The 17,584-nt window shown below is 44.8% G+C and overlaps 1 long non-coding RNA gene across 1 annotated transcript; it reads left to right on the plus strand.

Annotated features, from left to right (window-relative positions):
• The first annotated feature begins 7,468 nt into the window (after positions 1-7,468).
• Positions 7,469-17,575, plus strand: LOC121031809 (uncharacterized). Its single transcript, XR_005790897.1, has 4 exons — positions 7,469-7,693; positions 11,501-13,573; positions 16,173-16,289; positions 16,786-17,575. It is a non-coding gene; the product is annotated as an uncharacterized LOC121031809 (long non-coding RNA).
• Positions 17,576-17,584: the final 9 nt, after the last annotated feature.

Genomic DNA, 17,584 nt, shown 5'->3' on the forward strand with positions numbered 1-17,584 from the left:
ACTATATAATAAATAAATCACAGGGATGAAAAGTATAGGACCTACATAGTCAATAATATTGTAAGAGCTTTGAATGGTGACTGATGATAACTACACTTACCATAGTGAGCATTTAGTAATGTATATAAGTCTCCACTCTATCACACACCTAAAACTAATATAATATTGTATGTCAGCTATACTTCAATAAAAAATATTATGTCTAGAGTGCACCTCTCCCCCTTTGGACACGGATGTCAGTTTGCCAAATCAATTGCAGGTGTCCACTCTTAATGTCCTCCAACCTGACCACTTTGCCATTAGGGAGAAGCAAACTTTTTTTTTTTTTTATCGTATATAAAGGAGAAATTATGCTTCAAAAGAGAAAAATGTTTCACCACCTCAACTGTTAATCTTACTGAAACCTTCAATAAAAACAAAATAAAATGGAAATCAATACCTGCATGACGAGGAAAAGCAGCTAGAACCGAGCTGTCCTGGACAAGGGAACTGGTGGATGTTGCTCGAGCCGAAATGCATCGGCTCGGATTTAACATATCGATTAAGCACAGCTCAGTGTCTTCAGCTGGTAAGAATCAAAGCGTAAGGCTAAACACTAAATTAGCTGTGTGCTCGTACCTCACAGCAGAGCCAAAATGAGGCAGCGTTTTTTTATCCCTGCACCTCCCGTTGCCTGCCAAAAAGAATTCAAAGCAAGGAAAAATATGCCTCCTGTTGTTTGGGGGAGGTACAAGATACATTTAAAAATTGATTTATGCTTTAATCGCTCTTGAAGCTTCATTATTCCAAGTCTAAGTAGGAAAGACCGTCTGATCCAGCAGACTTATTTGTTAATGCACCAACGGTAGCAACAGATGCGTTGTTCTTCATCTACGACCTGCTCCGCTGGCTGATTCATCTGCTTCCGTTTTCATTTTCCTGTCATTGATTTATTAATGATGTCTTACTTATCTGTGGTTCTCTGATGGGGTGGGCTTCCTCTGGCATGGTGTCGAGAGAGACATTCTGTACCTTCCCCCAGCATCAGAAGCCCAGCCCCCTTCTCCGGTGTTCTTTATTACCGCTCCAGAGATTAGAGACTTTAATCATTTAGTAACTGAAATAACCTCCATGGCTTGCGGAGTTTATGGCCAATTTGTCTTCAGCACACAGAATTCAACTGCTTTTCCTTGCTAAGGAATGGGCCGCGGTTACACTGCTTCTTTCCATCGTGGGCAGCGTGCTGTCTGTAGATCCAGGGCACATCATGGATGGCCCCGGGCAGTTTAGGACCACGAGGCATGACTCAACATGGCCCAGAGAACACATATCTGCATGCCATGAGGCTGTTCACATTTTGAGTTGCTTAGAGAATTGGTGTGGTTTTTAGCTCCAAGCAGCAAAGACGGGAAGGTAGACAAGAAGATTAAAAGCCTGAGACCATCTGCAGGAAGATCAGTACGGTTGTCTACTCCAAATGCCAAATGGATACTTTTTGTTGTCTATGTGACAAAGGAAAAAGAAAAAACTTGGTATGTTTTGAACCTTGGGACCCAGAAGACCTAAGATGTGTATTTGAGGGTCACAAAGGCTTATTTCACTTGACATTTCAACCGAGGATCTGAAAGGAATTTCTTGTTGTGCATGAAGGTTTCTAAAATCCTGTTATGTGTTAGTAGGTAGGTTGGGGTAGTAGACATCAAGGTTCTCTGTCCAGATCTCCCTGGAGGACTCAAGCATTCATTCCTCACTTCACACTTTGTCCCAGAGGCTGACAGCTCTTGGCTAAGTCCTTTTCTGGGACTGGCTGTGGGCTAAAGAGAGCCGGCCACTTTGCTCAAGGTCATGCTTCCTTCCCAAGGGCAGCCCTTACCAGGTGAATGATGCAGGGCATAAAGGCCTGGCCCCCGTTCCCATCTGAGACCACCCTGCAGGGCCATCCCAGTGCAGAGCTCCCGTGGGATCAGCTGAGGCCTCTGGTGGGACCCCATCACCATTCATCTTCTCCCTCTGCTCAGTACAGCTTCCTTTGCTCCCCGCACATGGGTTGAACTTGAGAGCACCTCCACTTCCTCATAAGCTTTCTGTGGGCAAATCTCTCAGACTTTGCTTCCCTGGGCACTAGACCTGCAACAGTTGGAACTGAGTGATAAGGCTAAGTGTGAACGCCAGAGGGCTTCCTTAACAGCATATGAAGAGACTCGTCTGCAGTTGGAGGGCAGAAAAGCTAAGGAATAGGCCCAGGGTTTAATTCTTAAAGTAGCAGAGCTCCAGAGAAGTCTGGGTGCCAAAGCCAGGAGTGACACCTTGAGACATGGGGTAGGTATGTCTAGGTTGATGTGCTAGAAAAATGTGGATCCCCATATTCTTGGGAACCCTCTGGGCCCACAGATGTGGCCCATTCCTCCCTGTTAAAGGCTAGTGGGTTGGGTTCATGGATGGATCAGCTCAACAGAGAGACACAAGTGAGAAATCCCTTGTGTGATTCACCTGCCTGTCCACGTTAGGCAGCAAGAGAAGTGCTCTGAGGTGAGAGGACATATGGAGTCCTAGACAGTGGTGAATGCTTGCCTGATTGGTCAGGGGCCTAGAAGGGGAAAGAGCAAATGGGGGACAAGGAAGTCTGAGGAGGCGGGGGCCAGCTGGAAGAGAGAATGCCATGTGAGGAAGGGGCGCCAGCCTCCAGGATGTAGGGTACATCCCGAATCAACAACCATTCAATGGCCATGCCAATTGTAAAGGTCTGGCCTGGCCAGTTCAGAATAACGTTACAGGGCCATCCAGCCCCAAAGCTCACCATGGGATTACCTGAGGCTTTTCTGGTGACCGTATCACAGTTTTTCTTCCAGTCCTGATTCTTCCACTGTTTTTCTGCCCAGTCCTGCTTCCTTCACTACCGCATAGGCATTGATCTTGAGCATGCTCCCCAGGAAACCACCTACATGCAAGCCAACAGAATACACACAGTCTTAGGAACCCAGAGGGAGAAGTGGGAGTGGCCCCACTTTCTCTCAATACCAATGACTTAGAAAACATGTAGGTTTTGACCCCATAGCTCTGGGTCCTGTGGTTTAGAGTTCTCAGGGGGAAATGCTACCACCACAGGACATAGCAAGCAACCCACTAAAACTTGGGCTATCGCTTCCACCTGGTTACTGCAAGCTTCTTATGCCAAGAAGCCTGCACACAAGGAGAGGAGTCACCATGCTCGCCGGGTAATTGATGCTCATCATCAAGAGGACATAAGGCTGCTATCACATGACGGGGACAGGAGAGAACTGCTGTGACACCCAGGTGATCTCCTGCTTCCTGATACTTTCTTGCCCAATTTTGATGGTGAGTGGACAGGTGCAGCATCTGTCATTCAAGAAGTGCATGGTGACCAGGAGCTCAAGCTTCTCGGGGAGGAGGGCATGGGCCACCCACCAGGTAATGCTGGAGAGATGCTAGAGTAGAGAGGTTCTAGAATGGATGATGAAAGAGGGGAATGATGAGTATCAGTTATACCCATGCAGAGGCAGGAGTTGTAGTTCGTGCTACCAAGTTTTGTCCCTGAAGTTTTTCCCAGGAAAAACTGTCCAGTTTTTCCCAAGTTTGTCCCTTCTGTATCTTGGATGAACTGGCCCCAGAAGATAGTGTAGGAAGTGAGGGGGTGGGAGCAGTGGGAAGCCTGGGCTGCAGAGGGTGCGGTGATGCCCCGCCCAGATCACCACCTCCAGACCCACTGCTCTCACTCACTCTTCCTGTGTTGGAGGCTGACTGGTTTCAGCCAAGTCCCTCTCCAGGACTTGCTGTGAAGACAGCCACCTGGACCAAGGTCACATTCCCCTCTCAGAGGCAGCCCACATTCAGTGACTGGCCATGCGGGAATATTGAGGTCCAGTCCCCTTCACCCCAATTCAGGGCAACTCTGCAGAGCCAGCCCAGCCTCAGGGCTCCCTGGGGGAGGAGCTGAGACCATCTTTGTGCATGCATGGCAGATAGGCTTCTCCCATTGCCAATCCTACCTCCCCCACTCTTCCATGGGCCGCACCCCCCAATAAATCACCTGGTGCAATCTCTGTCTTAGGTTCTGTTTTCTCGAGACCCCACCTGAGATCATCGCCACATGTATTTTCATAACTCGCATTTTTATTTACGAAGCCCCGTATGACTTTTAGTCTGACAGACAGGCCAGTGTAAGCTAAGCCGATAGGAAACCAGAAAAAAAGAAAGGAGCTATTATTTGGTCTGTCACCTAATAATTCAGTGGTCAAGTCTTGTGTCACACACACACACACACACACACACACACACACACGGATGTGAAATTCAAATTCTTACAGCTTCTTACTGAAAAAAATAGAACAATCCACTTGGACGAAGCCAGCATTGATGGAAATATCTCTTACCCTGCCACCAGCTCTGCCCAGGGGCAGAGACTGATGGTTTCCAACAGGAAGGTCCAACCAGAGCCAGTCCCTAAGCCAATCAGAACAATCAGAACAATCAGAATATGCATGAGATTTAGAATTAGGTTCTTAAGCTTAGTGGTTGCTGCTTAAGGAGCCACAGTTTTCTTAAGTAACTTTGTTTGTTCCATGCAGCAAAGAGCTTTTGTCCTGGTTCACGAACTTCTTTTTCCTCCTTGGCCTGGAGCTGCCATGAACCCTAGCCCTCTAGTTCAACTCCATGACCATCTGCTTACTCCCTTCTCCCTACAGAGCTGCATACTGTTTTTACACATGCCCACCTCCCTGTACCCCAGCTTGAAGCTGCTGTGCTTCAGTCCACATGGACCCCATCCCTTCTTACAAGGAATTGCTATTATCTATGTGCTAAGGGATGTTCTCTCCATCCAGAGATACAATTGCACCAGTTAGACTACTTGAATAGTAATACTATCCCAGGGGGACCTGAATGTCTGATGTTCCCAACGCATTACCTCTGGGGTCCTGGTCCTCTTCCTGAGAGGCCACTGCTGTAGCTGGATCATCCCCCTGGTCCTGACCCCTGTGGATTCCAGCTTATTGTCACTTCCCTCACAGTGCACAACTGGGGATCTGGGATTACTTGTAGCTGGTCCACAACTGGCTTGCAAAGAAATTTCAGTAGGGATACACTTGGAAAACATACCCCCATGCAATCTTACCCTGGCTTGTATTTTTCAGTTACATACCAGATTGAGTTATGTTTTGACATGGGGACAATGATATGTGTTTTTTTCTCACCCTCAAACCTTTTGAAATTAAAGATCACTTCACATAAAACGCACACCTGGCCCAAAAACGGCCATTGAAACGCACCTTGGAAAATAGTAGCTTAACTTGAACAATTCAAGTCTTTATTCCTTTTCCTCTTGTGAAAGCTGTAACTTCGGAGAGATTTCATGCTTTCATTTTCTGCCAGTACAATTCTAGATCTTAAAGTTCTGGGGGGATATTGATTTTACTGATATAGTAACTATTTCTGAAGGTTGAATCTCTGATATATTTCAGAATCTAGGGGTGGGGAAAGTAAGGGAGTTTCATCTAGACATTTGCTTATTTCCAAAATCAGTAAGGCACAGGAGTTAAGTTCCCATGGCAGTGATCATGTGAGACTAAGAAGTCCACTTCTGTCTGCTCTCTACTTTTTGTGTGACTTAGTTTCTGCAAATAACACCTTGTGTCACATTTACCCAATTATCTCGTGTAATTAGGGTTTGATACTCACCTCCCTGTTGAGAAGAGGATTTAAGAAAAGAGCATCATTTGAAAGCTATCCTATAAATATTGCCAGAGGATCTATTCTGAATGGAATAGACTGTATTTAATCCTAAAAGAAATGTAGAATTTTTTAGTCAAGATGTCTGTGGTGCTGTTTTCTGTTCTGGAGGCTCTGGGAGGGAATCTGTTTCCTTGCCTTGTCTAGTTTGTAGAAGTTGCCTGCACTCCTTGGCTTGTGAACCCCTTCTATCTTCAGAGTCAGCTGGGCCGGTCCAGTCTTTCTCACATCTCATCACTGACACTGGCTGTCTTAGCTCCCTCTTTCGCTTATAAGCACTCTTGTGATTACATCCGACCTACCCAGATAATCCAGACCCATCTCCCCATCTGAAGTTCCTGATTACACCTGCAAAGTCCCTTTGCTGTGTAAGGTAATACTGCGCAGGGTCTAGGGAGGAGGACGTGGACATTTTGGCGGGGGGAGCATTATTCAATGATATTGAAGCATACACAATTTTATGTATTTTAAGTATGTTAAATACTTAACATATTTTATATGTCAGAAATTAACTCCTGAGGAAATTGAAAGACTGACTAAGGTTAGTCTAGAGGGCCCCGTGCCACTCCATTGTTTGGTCACAACTCATCTGACTTCTTAAAAAAAAAAGAGTAATGTTGGGGCGCCTGGGTGGCTCAGTCCGTTGAGCGTCCAATTTCCGCCCAGGTCACGATCTGTGGTTCACGAGTTCTGGCCCATGTCGGGCTCTGTGCTGACAGCTCAGAGACTGGAGCTGCCTCAGATTCTGTGTCTCCTTCTCTCTCTGCCCCTCCCCTGCTCATGCTCTGTCTCTCTCTCTCTCTCTCTCTCTCTCTCTCTCTCTCTCTCTCAAAAATAAATAAAAAACATTTCAAAAATTTTCTCTTAATGTTTATTTTTATTTTTGAGACAGAGGGAGACACAGCGTGAGTGGGGGAGGGGCAGAGAGAGAGAGGGAGACATGGAATGGGAAGCAGGCTCCAGGCTCCGAGCTGTCAGCACAGAGCCCGATGCGGGGCTTGAACTCGCGAACCACGAGATCACGACCTGAGCCGAAGTCGGATGCCTAATCGACTGAGCCACCCAGGCACCCCTAAACAAAAATTTTTTTAAAGAGTAATTTTTCTGGATCTGAGACATAGATGACTACATACATTTGTCGCCTTCACTTTGCCAATTCCCCCTTTTATTTAATTCTGTGGAGACGTGGCACATTGCCCTTGGAACCCAGCCACTCCTTAAAATACTGCCAATTGGGGATTGGATGAGAAAGATTATGAGATGTTTGCTCGAGATAGTGCGGCTCGGTTGAAGGCATATTACAACATCACCAGCAAATAATGAGATTAAAAAAAAAAAAAAAGCATTTATGTGGGGGGTTTGTTTAAGACCAAGTTGACCCCTCCCCACGTTGCTTTAGCACGGTGATGGCTCTCCCTGTGCGTCAGGGTTGCCGCGGGTCTATTTCCAGCGCTCTGCCGCTCCGCCGGTAGGAGCTGATTCCATGCAGCCAGCAGCTGCCCCCGTGCGTCAGGAATGTCCCGTAGCTCACCATGGAGAATCAGGACTTAATTCGTTTACTCTGGCTCCTCCGGGCCTCTCCCTGCCAACACAGCTGCAGTACAGCTCCTCCATCTAGAAACCTGGCAGCCGTCCCAGCTGGATGCCACCTGCCAACACTTTTCTGAAGCCCAGCCAGAGGAGGAAAGAACAGGAGGACGGGGGGCTGAGGAGGGAGGGAAGAGAAAATGCAAATCGAATTTCATTGGCCTGTAGCCCCCTTAGATCTCCATGCTCCCAGAGGTGGTGACACACTTGTATTCAGCGGCCATCACCGGTCTTGCTTGTAAAAGTCCGATTTCGATGTGGGCACGCTTTCCTGAGTGCCGCGAGTCTCTGGAATTACCCTAAACTTCCTCTTTGCTTTGCAGTGATGGAGAAGTAGGAACATCCCACTGACAGGAATGGTAGCCTCCCATGCAGAAGCGGGGTGAGTTGGCGTTCTTACGTCTCTTCACTAATATGCTAATCATTCAGTCATGTACCTTCTTTTCATCTCCATAATGAGCCACAGGGCTGCCCAACTTTTCTGGGATGAGGACCTCTTGTTAATGTCAAATTTTACAGCCTCCCACACTATAGTAGATGTACTTTTAATATCCGTTGATTTAAAAATATGTGAGTTTGGTACGCTTTTGGAAAAGTCTGTGTTTTGTTAATCACAACAGTATCTGATAACATTTAAACACCGGGGAGGACCGACTGCTGCAGGACCTGGCCCAAAGTATGTAAATATTGGTGATGAATAAAGACAGTGCTTGTTGCAAAAATGGATTCATGGGCCTCTTTACAATAACTCAACACCCTAGAGGGGAGTGACTACCAGAAGGGGGATCCATTGGAGGGCAGCAGGGATCTAACTTGCCCAGTTTTGTGTGAGCAAGGGCTGGGGCTGAGAGCAGTCAGTCAGCTCTTTCCAAGAATGTATATGCCCTCGGGAGAAAGACTGCCTATTCCGAACAGGCCCACCCACAGGAAACCACATTGTTGAGATCTCTCCTTTCAAGGTTCGGAATCCTTCAAAACAAACAATGCTTACCCTGTGGGCTGGGACTTCAGTTATACCCTTTTGATTTATATTGCAGACCTTATAGGGAAAAGTGACCCCACAGCAGCTGGAGCTAAGAGGGGAAACTATCCAAGTAGATGAGACCCCAGCCAGGACAGCCAGCTCCAGTCCACCAAAGGGACCTCCCCAAGGGAGAGTGACTTCAAGTTCTCTGCTATCCCACAAATAAGCTGGGGACCAAAGAGGTGTGTGAAGAAACATCTAGCTAGAAAAGAGACTGATAAAGTCTTTAGAAACCGGTAGGGTGTGGTGATACATTCCTGTGTATCCGCCTGGACAACTAGCCAGAACTCTCAAGATTTTCTAACACCCTCCCCGTTTTCCCCCACTGAGGAGTAAGCATTAACCCTTTGGTTGCTGGATCAGTGAGGAGGAGGGGTTCCAAGGTGGTTAGGTGTTCACATAGGGACTCGGTGCAGTGGTAACTTAGCAATCAGTAGGAAAGCATTTCGGTATTTTACAACTGGAAAAGCTACATCTTTGCGTACTGGCTGCTGAAGTTTATAATCAAGAACTCTAAAGTGGCTCATAAAGGGCTTGAGAGCCATGGGGAGAAACTATTGATAACATCCCATCGCCTTCTTTATTTTCTCTCACTGTTACTACAGCAAGTTAAAACCCAGACTCTCTTCTCCTGAAAGAATAAAACTTCTAGGTACTTCTTTGAACCTTTTCCCAAGGTTCAAAGAGAAATTAACTCTGAGTCCAATGCCTACTATGTGCTAGCACCTGGGCTCAGAGTTTTATATTCATGGCTTCATTCCCCCTCACGACCACCGTCTGGGGGGGTAGTTATTACTCCCATCTTATAGGTGAGGAGCCTGATGCCCAAGGTCACACATCTAGTAAAGGGTGTATCCAAATTCCACTCACATCTACTTGACTCCTGAGCTGGCTCCATTCCTTCCCACCATATCACACCATAGTTTTGAATGTTTTCTTGTAAACTATTGGGGCTACAGTTCTCCAGGTGGGCATTTGGGCTGTATATTGGTCAAACAAGCCCACTGTTTTCCTTTAACCCCCCCTTCCCAAACCAACCCTTCTCATATAATAATATTCACTTTATTTTCATTTATTAACTAGTATGTCATTAATCAACCTAATTGCATTGAAGTTCGTACTTTTAATGGAGCAATGAATGGAGCCACATTTAATTTATTTGAAATACGAGCTTACTGCATATAATAAGGCCTTTCAGCCTTAACTTTTTCATTTAGATCTTATTATCCAAGGCAAGAAATAGTTCAATTAAAGACACAAACATATGTACATACACATAGACATTCCCCCAAAGATAACAGTTTCGGTAATTCTGCAAGATCTCCTTGGGTTTTCTTCTAAAGCATTTTCCATGGAAATCAATTTCATGGACTTGTTAATGTGAGCAAGTGCCTCATGATAAAGATTACATCCTTTCATGAAACCTTGCCAGCCCCCATTACTCCTCAGCCTTTTTATCTTCTGTTTGTTGATAATGTAGTGTTATAAATGCCCATCAAATACAAATCAATAATGATAAATGTCTGTTCCCAATTAATTTTATCTAACATCTGATACACACCAGATTGCTGAGTGCAATTGCAAAGCCTTTCTGGTGGGGAGGGAGGGTCTGTGGAACAAAATGCCTTTGTTTCTGATTGTAGCCTTCCTGTCCCTTTCCAGAGTGTGCTCAGCCTCATGCGATGTGTCCATATTTCATCCTCCATAGTGAAAAAGGCAAACAGCCATCATCTTTCTGGGGCTGTGTGTGTAGGAACTACACGGATGAAAACGAGCTGTGTAGGGATTCAATGCACTCTACCTGCAAAATGACAACAGTTGTGGCTTTTCTATCCTTTTGGGTCCAAACAAGGAGCAGAATGGTCTGTAGCTAATATTTTAGGATTTGATGCAACAGCTGGTAGACTGTATTTCTTTTACTCTGGGAAAAGATTTAAAGCTGGATGGGAAGTATCTTATCTGGACTTCTTATAAACATATAACTCTTCAGTTCCCCCCCGCCCAACCCCCCGCCACCTCAAGTTCATCAATCATATTGAATTTTAAAAGATATCCCTATTGTCCTACTTTAATGTAATGTAATTTTATTTCTTAAACGTATTATATAGTATTTAATTTAATAGTATAGTATTTAATACATTTAAAAAAAAAAAAGAACAAGAAAAAATATAAAAGTTATCCCTGTATCCACCACTCAGCTCACGAAATAAAACACTGGGAACAAAGTTAAATTCCCAGTAGGTTCCATGCCTTCTTGATAGAGCCTGTTATTCCTAAGAGGTTATTTCCTGAAAGACTGGGGACGTGGATGCTTGGCTCTGCACCTCTTTGCAAAGCCATAGAAATGACCCTTGTGTCTCCAGCCTCTGTGCTGTCAGAGTCAGGGGTGATCACGTGGTTTTCGAGGTTTTATGTTCGCCATGTAGTGTCTGCACCTTGGCTATGACTTCTGGGCATTTTTCCTCCAGCCTCATTGTCAAATGGAAGTGCACATATCTTCCCATGACTGCCTCTTCCAGAGTGTTCAGTGTGAGAGCCCCAAACTCTTAACCATAGTTCTGAATTGCGGCTGGCCAAAGAGACCAAGGGTTGCTGGGCAAGCTCTTTGGACTTCAGACAGACTTGAATTATTGAGGAGAAAGGGGTGCCACTGGCTCCTGAAGCCTCAGCCCTACAGTGACAACTGTGTGCTGCAGACTGACCCCAGTTTGAGCCGGTCCTGGGGCTGGGTGAATGTCCAGGTGTCTCTCCCCCTGGCTTCTTCTGAGCATAATTGTCCCAGCTGGAGAGCTGTGGACCAGTGTTTCTTCAGGCCCCCATCTGAGTTCTCCCGTCATGGGTCATTTCTGGTGAAGACAGTACTCAGAATATTAACTTTTACATTATTCTGGGGACATGCATCTTAGGTAAAAATAATACATTCAGGCCCAGTGACTTTAAAGATAAGGGGAAAAATACAGAAAACTTGAGGAGTCATTTGCCCTGTTGCTCCTACATATTGCAGCCCAATAAACACATTCCTATACTTATTTATGGTGTAGACCACTCATTTTTCCTTACACGGGAATCTTATTAAAACAATAAATCAATGTTAACCTGGGTTTTAAATTGGCCCAATATGTTTAGAGAACTTGCTGGTTTAATTTTCCTATTTTTCATTTTCAGTTAACTAATTTCGTTTTCCCAGTTGGGATACCACAACCTTAGCATGTGGATTTATCTTGAAACCAGGAAGCCCTGACATACATTGCTGCCCAAACAAGAGGAATCCCAGCGTTCTATCCTATAATGAACAACAAAAAAGCATATATCCAGAAGATATCTATCCTGATGATTGCAAAGTGCTTAAGCCTAGGCTCTGAGAAAAAGCACCAACTGCCTTCACGTTCTTCTGGGTATTCTGTTCTACGTTTTCTTCACATCTCCTTTGACTGAAAATTTCCAGGGCATCTGTGTTTATGGACTGAATGTTTATGTCCCCCCCCCCCAGCCCAAATTTGTATGTCGAAGCCCTAGCCCCAACATAACTGTATTTGGAAATAGGGTAGGACCCTGATCCAGTAGGATTCGTGTCCTTATAAGAAGAGGCACCATCAGAGCACTCTCCTGTCCCTCTCTCCCTGTCTCCCTCTCCCTAGCACAGGCAAGAAAAGATCACGTGAACACAAAGCAAGATGGCAGCCACCTACAAGCCAAGAGAAGAGGCCGCAGAATGAAACCTATTTTGCCAACACCTTGATCTGGGACTTCCAGCCTCTAGAACTGTGAGAAAATAAGTTTCTGTTGTTTAAGCCATCCAGTTTATGACAATTTCTTATGGTAGCCCAAATAGATTAAGACACTCCCCCCCTCCCCCAACAATGTTTTCCCAGGAACATGGCCACAATTGCTGGTGCCCCTCCCCCCCTGAAGGACTGCTTGGTGTCCCCACACATGGGTACGACTGGAGAGATCTTGGCTCTCTAAGGGGCCCACACCACCACAGCTTGAGGAGGATGCAACACAGCCCAAGGCCCCAGAGGATGACTGAGGACCAGATGCTAAGGGAAGCTTTTTTTCAGCCATCAACCCCTAGAGGAATATGTGTGTGTGAGTGTGTATGTGTATGTGTGTGTGCGTGTATGTCTGTTGAGGGGTAACTTTTTCAAAGGGTCCATACTAGAAATGTCCTCAAGTTCAGGGCTGCGTGGGACTTGTTCCCCACCCTGAAGTATGCAACCAAAGTGTGAATGTTGGCCTCAGAAGATACCAGCTCAGTGAGGGCTGTATCTGGGGAAGCTGTTCGATTTCATGGAAAGAGCATTGGCTCTAGAGTCAGAGAAAGCTGGGTTCCAATTCAAGCTTTTTAGGGCATGCATCAAAATAGTATAAGCAAAGGCTGTATTGGCTCATGTCACTGAAAAATCCAAGGAGTTGTTATGCTTTCAGGCACAGCAACATCAAGGCCCTCAAAAGATGTTATTGGAAATCTGTGTTCTATCTTTCCATGCTATTTCTCCAATGGCTTCACTCTGGGGTCTTCCTCAGTAGCTATAGACTCATGTGATCCTTAGTACTCAGGATGGGTGGAGGAAGGAGAGAGTCTCTTTCCAAGGGTACAACAAAGACTTGGTGATATTGCTGATTGGCCAATTCTAAATCACATATTCACCCCTGGGTGGGATGGGGCGGGTGGGGACTCCCAATTAAACCTGGAAGAGATGATACTGTTACTTAAGGAGGAAGTGATGCAAGTCAGGCCAAATCAATAATGTCTACATAGACACTAAAGGACTGTGTGATTCTAAGCAAGTTGTTTAACCTCTTTGATCCTCAAGTTCCCCTTTTATAGAATGGTTATACGAGTACCTGCCACCAAGGAAGCTACACAAAGCTCAAGGCACAGAATGGAGGTGTAATAACTGTTAACTTTCTTCTTGCTTCCTTTTCCTGCTCCTGGCCTTCTCCTGGAGGCCTGGGAATGTACCAGGTTTGCCTTGATTGGTATTGAAGATGTCATGCTGTTTCAGGTTGGGGATCCTTGAGCAGTATGAAGACTTCAGAATACACTCAATGGAGTTCCTGTGCCAGGGGTCTGTTGCATTTGGCAATGGTGGCCTCCAGGGCACAGTGGACTCTGAGTTGGGCTCTTCTCTGGTTGGGCTCAGCCCTGGGACATCCGGAAAGGCTGGCGGAGGCCTTGCAAAGGGCAAGTGACATCTGCAGTTGTCTGGAAAGGAGAGCTTACAACTGCAGCAGGTACCTCCTCATCAGTTTCTGGAACTCAAAATAAAATCCCTCGGTATATAGCGCTCCCCCAAGTAAACTAGGCTCTGTACAAGATACGCAGCGCCTTTCAGAGCTGTGGGGCCTCTCAGCCAAACTGCTGCCCTACTTGAATTGGGCTTTGTGACCTCTGAAGAATCCTAATGTAGATTTACCTCTGAAAATGCTTAAGAGAGCCTGCTTGAACACACTGGAATCATGTACCTGATCAGCAGGCAGCAGGGTTAAAACTGCCAGATCTGTTCTTCCCACTGCCACTTGCTCTCCCTCCCTAGCCATCCTCACAACACCTTGCTGTTCCTTTATCCATAGGTTATAAGAGTACGGGAATCTGCACTCTCAGTTCCTAGATGTAGAGTGGCCAGGTCAGAGCATGGGGTCATCTGCCGACAACAGTCAGGCCCACGGGAAGCAGGTCTGGCTTCTTAGTGCCCTGACGTTGCATTTTTAAAGGTCGCCCACAGATTCTGAGGAAACCCAAAAGAGACTAAGAAAAGAAATATCACTTCCTGAATTTCTTTTAAGTCCCGGTACCTAGTGTCCCGAGATCCCCCTTTATTTATTCTGGGATCTTGACACAGGGTCTCATTTTCGTGGCTGCTATAGAAGATACCACAATAACTTTTGTGTGTATCTCCACAGATTTCAGCAACACCTTCCCAACCTCAATAAGAGGCTGTGGAGATAAATGAGAAAACATATATGAAAATGTTAAGGGCACTTTGGTGGAGAAGTTCTATATAACCTGAAGGCAGCATTGTTATTAATGACAATGAACGTGGTCGTTGTCTCTTGTGCCACCAGTAGCTCAGAGCAGAGGTTATTTAGGGGCAACGGAAAGTTATCCTGGTAATAACTTGGGAAAGGGGGCAAACTCAAGCTCCAGAATGGGAGAATGTGCTAGAAAACTTTTTCAATATGACATGTAAGTGGTGTTGAAACCGCTATCTCCTTCAGAGACAGTGATTTATGGGTAAAATTGCCAAAGTTGGTGTGGTTCACAAAGATCTCAGTGTAAATGGAGACATATAAAGTCATCATAGAGATTCATATCAATGGACCTAATGTGGCCACTTTGAAGGCTTCCGATTTATGTAATTTGGGTCTTTCATTTACAAATCCATTTCCTTGGGACAGTTTCATTTCATGTAGCATATGTTTGCTAATCTTTAAAGAGCTTCTTTTGAGAGAATGAAGAAGAGCCCCTGTATATACTGTTGGTGGGAGTGTGAAATGGTACAACTTTTTTTAAAAAGTGATTTTGGAATAGCTAGCCAAATTAAAAATGCAAAAAGTCCTATGACACAGCCATTCCATTTTAGGAGTAGAGTCTGCACATATATTGGCATAAAGGGCTGTGTGTAAATATCGCACCCAGACCATGAATTCAACCTCAGTCCTTTTCAGTAGAGCCACAGGTGAAATAGACTGTGGCCACCGTAGGACACTGTGCAGTTGTTAAGAAGAATGAGGTAAATCCACACGTGAAGATTTGGGACAATCCATACAGCGTGTTAGCTGAAAAAAAAAAAAAAGTACACAATAAAAAAAGTTACACAGTAGTGTGCACAGTGTGCTTCCGTTTATGTAAAAAATTGGTAGGGGTGGGGCGCCTGGGTGGCTCAGTCGGTTAAGCGTCCGACTTGAGCTCAGGTCACGATCTCGCGGTCCGTGAGTTCGAGCCCCGCGTCGGGCTCTGGGCTGATGGCTCGGAGCCTGGAGCCTGCTTCCCATTCTGTGTCTCCCTCTCTCTCTGCCCCTCCCCCGTTCATGCTCTGTCTCTCTCTGTCTCAAAAATAAATAAACGTTAAAAAAAAAATTAAAAAAAAAATTGGTAGGGGTGCCTGGGTGGCTCGGTCGGTTAAGCGTCCGACTTCGGCTCAGGTCATGATCTCACGGTCCGTGAGTTCGAGCCCCGCGTTGGACTCTGTGCAGACAGCTCAGAGCCTGGAGCCTGTTTCGGATTCTGTGTCTCCCTCTCTCTGACCCTCCCCTGTTCATGCTCTGTCTCTGTCTCAAAAATAAATAAATGTTAAAAAAAAAAATTGGTATGTGTGTGTGCACAGAAAATTACCAGAAAGATATGCCAGAAATTATTAATAAGTGTATCAGGACTGCGGGTCTGGACTGCAAGAGAAGCTAACTTTTCATTACTACTAAGCTACTACTAAAAGCTAACTTTTCATCACTAACATTTCATCTCACACTGCTTGAATTTTATTTTATCCTGCTCAGGCATTTATTTTGCAACTAGAGAAAAACACTAGGAAACAAACCAAGGAGGCCCCTTTCAAGGGGAACCCCATTTCCAACACAAAAGCTGCTGCCACCCCATTAGCGGCTCTGGTTCTGTAACGGAGAGACCGTTTGCCCTCTGGCCAATCACGTTTTAAAGACCACCTTTGTTCACTGATGGAAAGAGACAGACATGCAATTTAGAGCTCTCTTTTAAATCAGAAGGAAGGAATCAAGGAGACATGTTCCCTTGAAGCTCTTGGGATGTACCGTTAGCCTCTTTGCCCGCCCAGCCTGGCTCTCTGTGAGTAGTTCTCATTTTTGTTTTTTTTTTTAGCTGTGGGCTCATGGGGATTAGCCAGGGCTAAGAAGGAGGCAGGACTCTGAGTGCACCACGGATTTTGGAATGTCCTAAGCCTGGGAAAATGAAGTGGACCCTGGCTACTCCCAATAGGTAATTGCCCCCTTAGTCACCTGCACTTTCTTTTGATGATTTATTAATTTTGATGCTGAACCTTAGAGAAAGCATAAGAAAGTATGGAGCTGAATTTTTTTCACTACTGCTTTATTTACTTGTTTACTTTTTAGCGGCTTGTCATTAGTGATTCCATACTTAATGTCTTTATATTTTCTATTACGATAAATTCAAATGTGGGAAATTTTAAAAAGACCTCTCTTTTGTGTTGTTTATCACATTGGTAAGCCCTTAAAAGTTTGGGAGTACAAGTATTGGCGGAAGTGTCAGAGGCAAAGGCAGGCTGATTTATTTAATGGTGGTATAAACTGGCTCAATCCTTTCAGAAGACAGTTTGGCAGGGTCTGTTCAAATTAAGATATGTATAGTTTCTGACCCTGCAATTTCCCTTCTAGAAGTTTCTCTTGCAGAAACACTTGCAGGTGTGCACACAGATTATTACAGGAGAATTGTATTCATTACTGTTTCTATTCAGGAGCACTGGAAACAACCCAAATGCATATCAATAGCAGATTAAACAATCATGCTAATTCCATACAAGGGGACTCTATGGTGTTACGAAAAGAGAGAAGCCGTTCTCCATGTATTGATGTCAAAAGATGTCCACTACTGAGAGCCAAGTTTAAAAAGAAAAAGGCAAAGTAAAAACAGCATTACATATGTTCTCATTTCAATTTATATGTACTATAAAGATCCATAATAGCATGCACTGAAAAAAAGTATCTGGATGAATATAAACCAAGCAGTGTTTATCTCTGAGGTTATAGGGACTTTCGCTGTTTTATGGCATGCACTTTGTAATTTTTATTACAGCCATGTGTTACTTTTATTATCAGAAATAACAACAATGATTCTTAAAATAAGAAAAAAAATATTGATCAGAAGAAAGTACTGCACACTCATTCTTAGAAACAACTGACACCAGAGATCTTGTGATGTTATTCTTGAAAATCAAGGGATTCTACTGAACAGGTTTGCACACCAGTGACTGGATTCGGGAAAGTTGTTTTGGGGTTTTTTGGGGGTTTTTTTGTTGTTTGTTTTTTGGTTTTTGGTTTTTTTGCTTATGTAGTGCAATGCTGCTGCACGTGATTAAAACATATTTTTTTCCATGGGTTGGAGAAGTAGTAGCCTAATAGCTTATTTCCTAAGATTTCCACTAGAAAAGCCCACAAGTTGTTTTAAGATGCTTACATGAACACAAATTAGAAAGTGACAAGCCTTTCTTTATTACACATTAGTGAGAAGGAGGAAGAGGGGCGTGAGGGAGAAGG

Source organism: Herpailurus yagouaroundi, unplaced genomic scaffold (assembly GCF_014898765.1).
Source record: "Herpailurus yagouaroundi ecotype Mexico unplaced genomic scaffold, PumYag 141, whole genome shotgun sequence".
Lineage (NCBI taxonomy): Eukaryota > Metazoa > Chordata > Mammalia > Carnivora > Felidae > Herpailurus > Herpailurus yagouaroundi.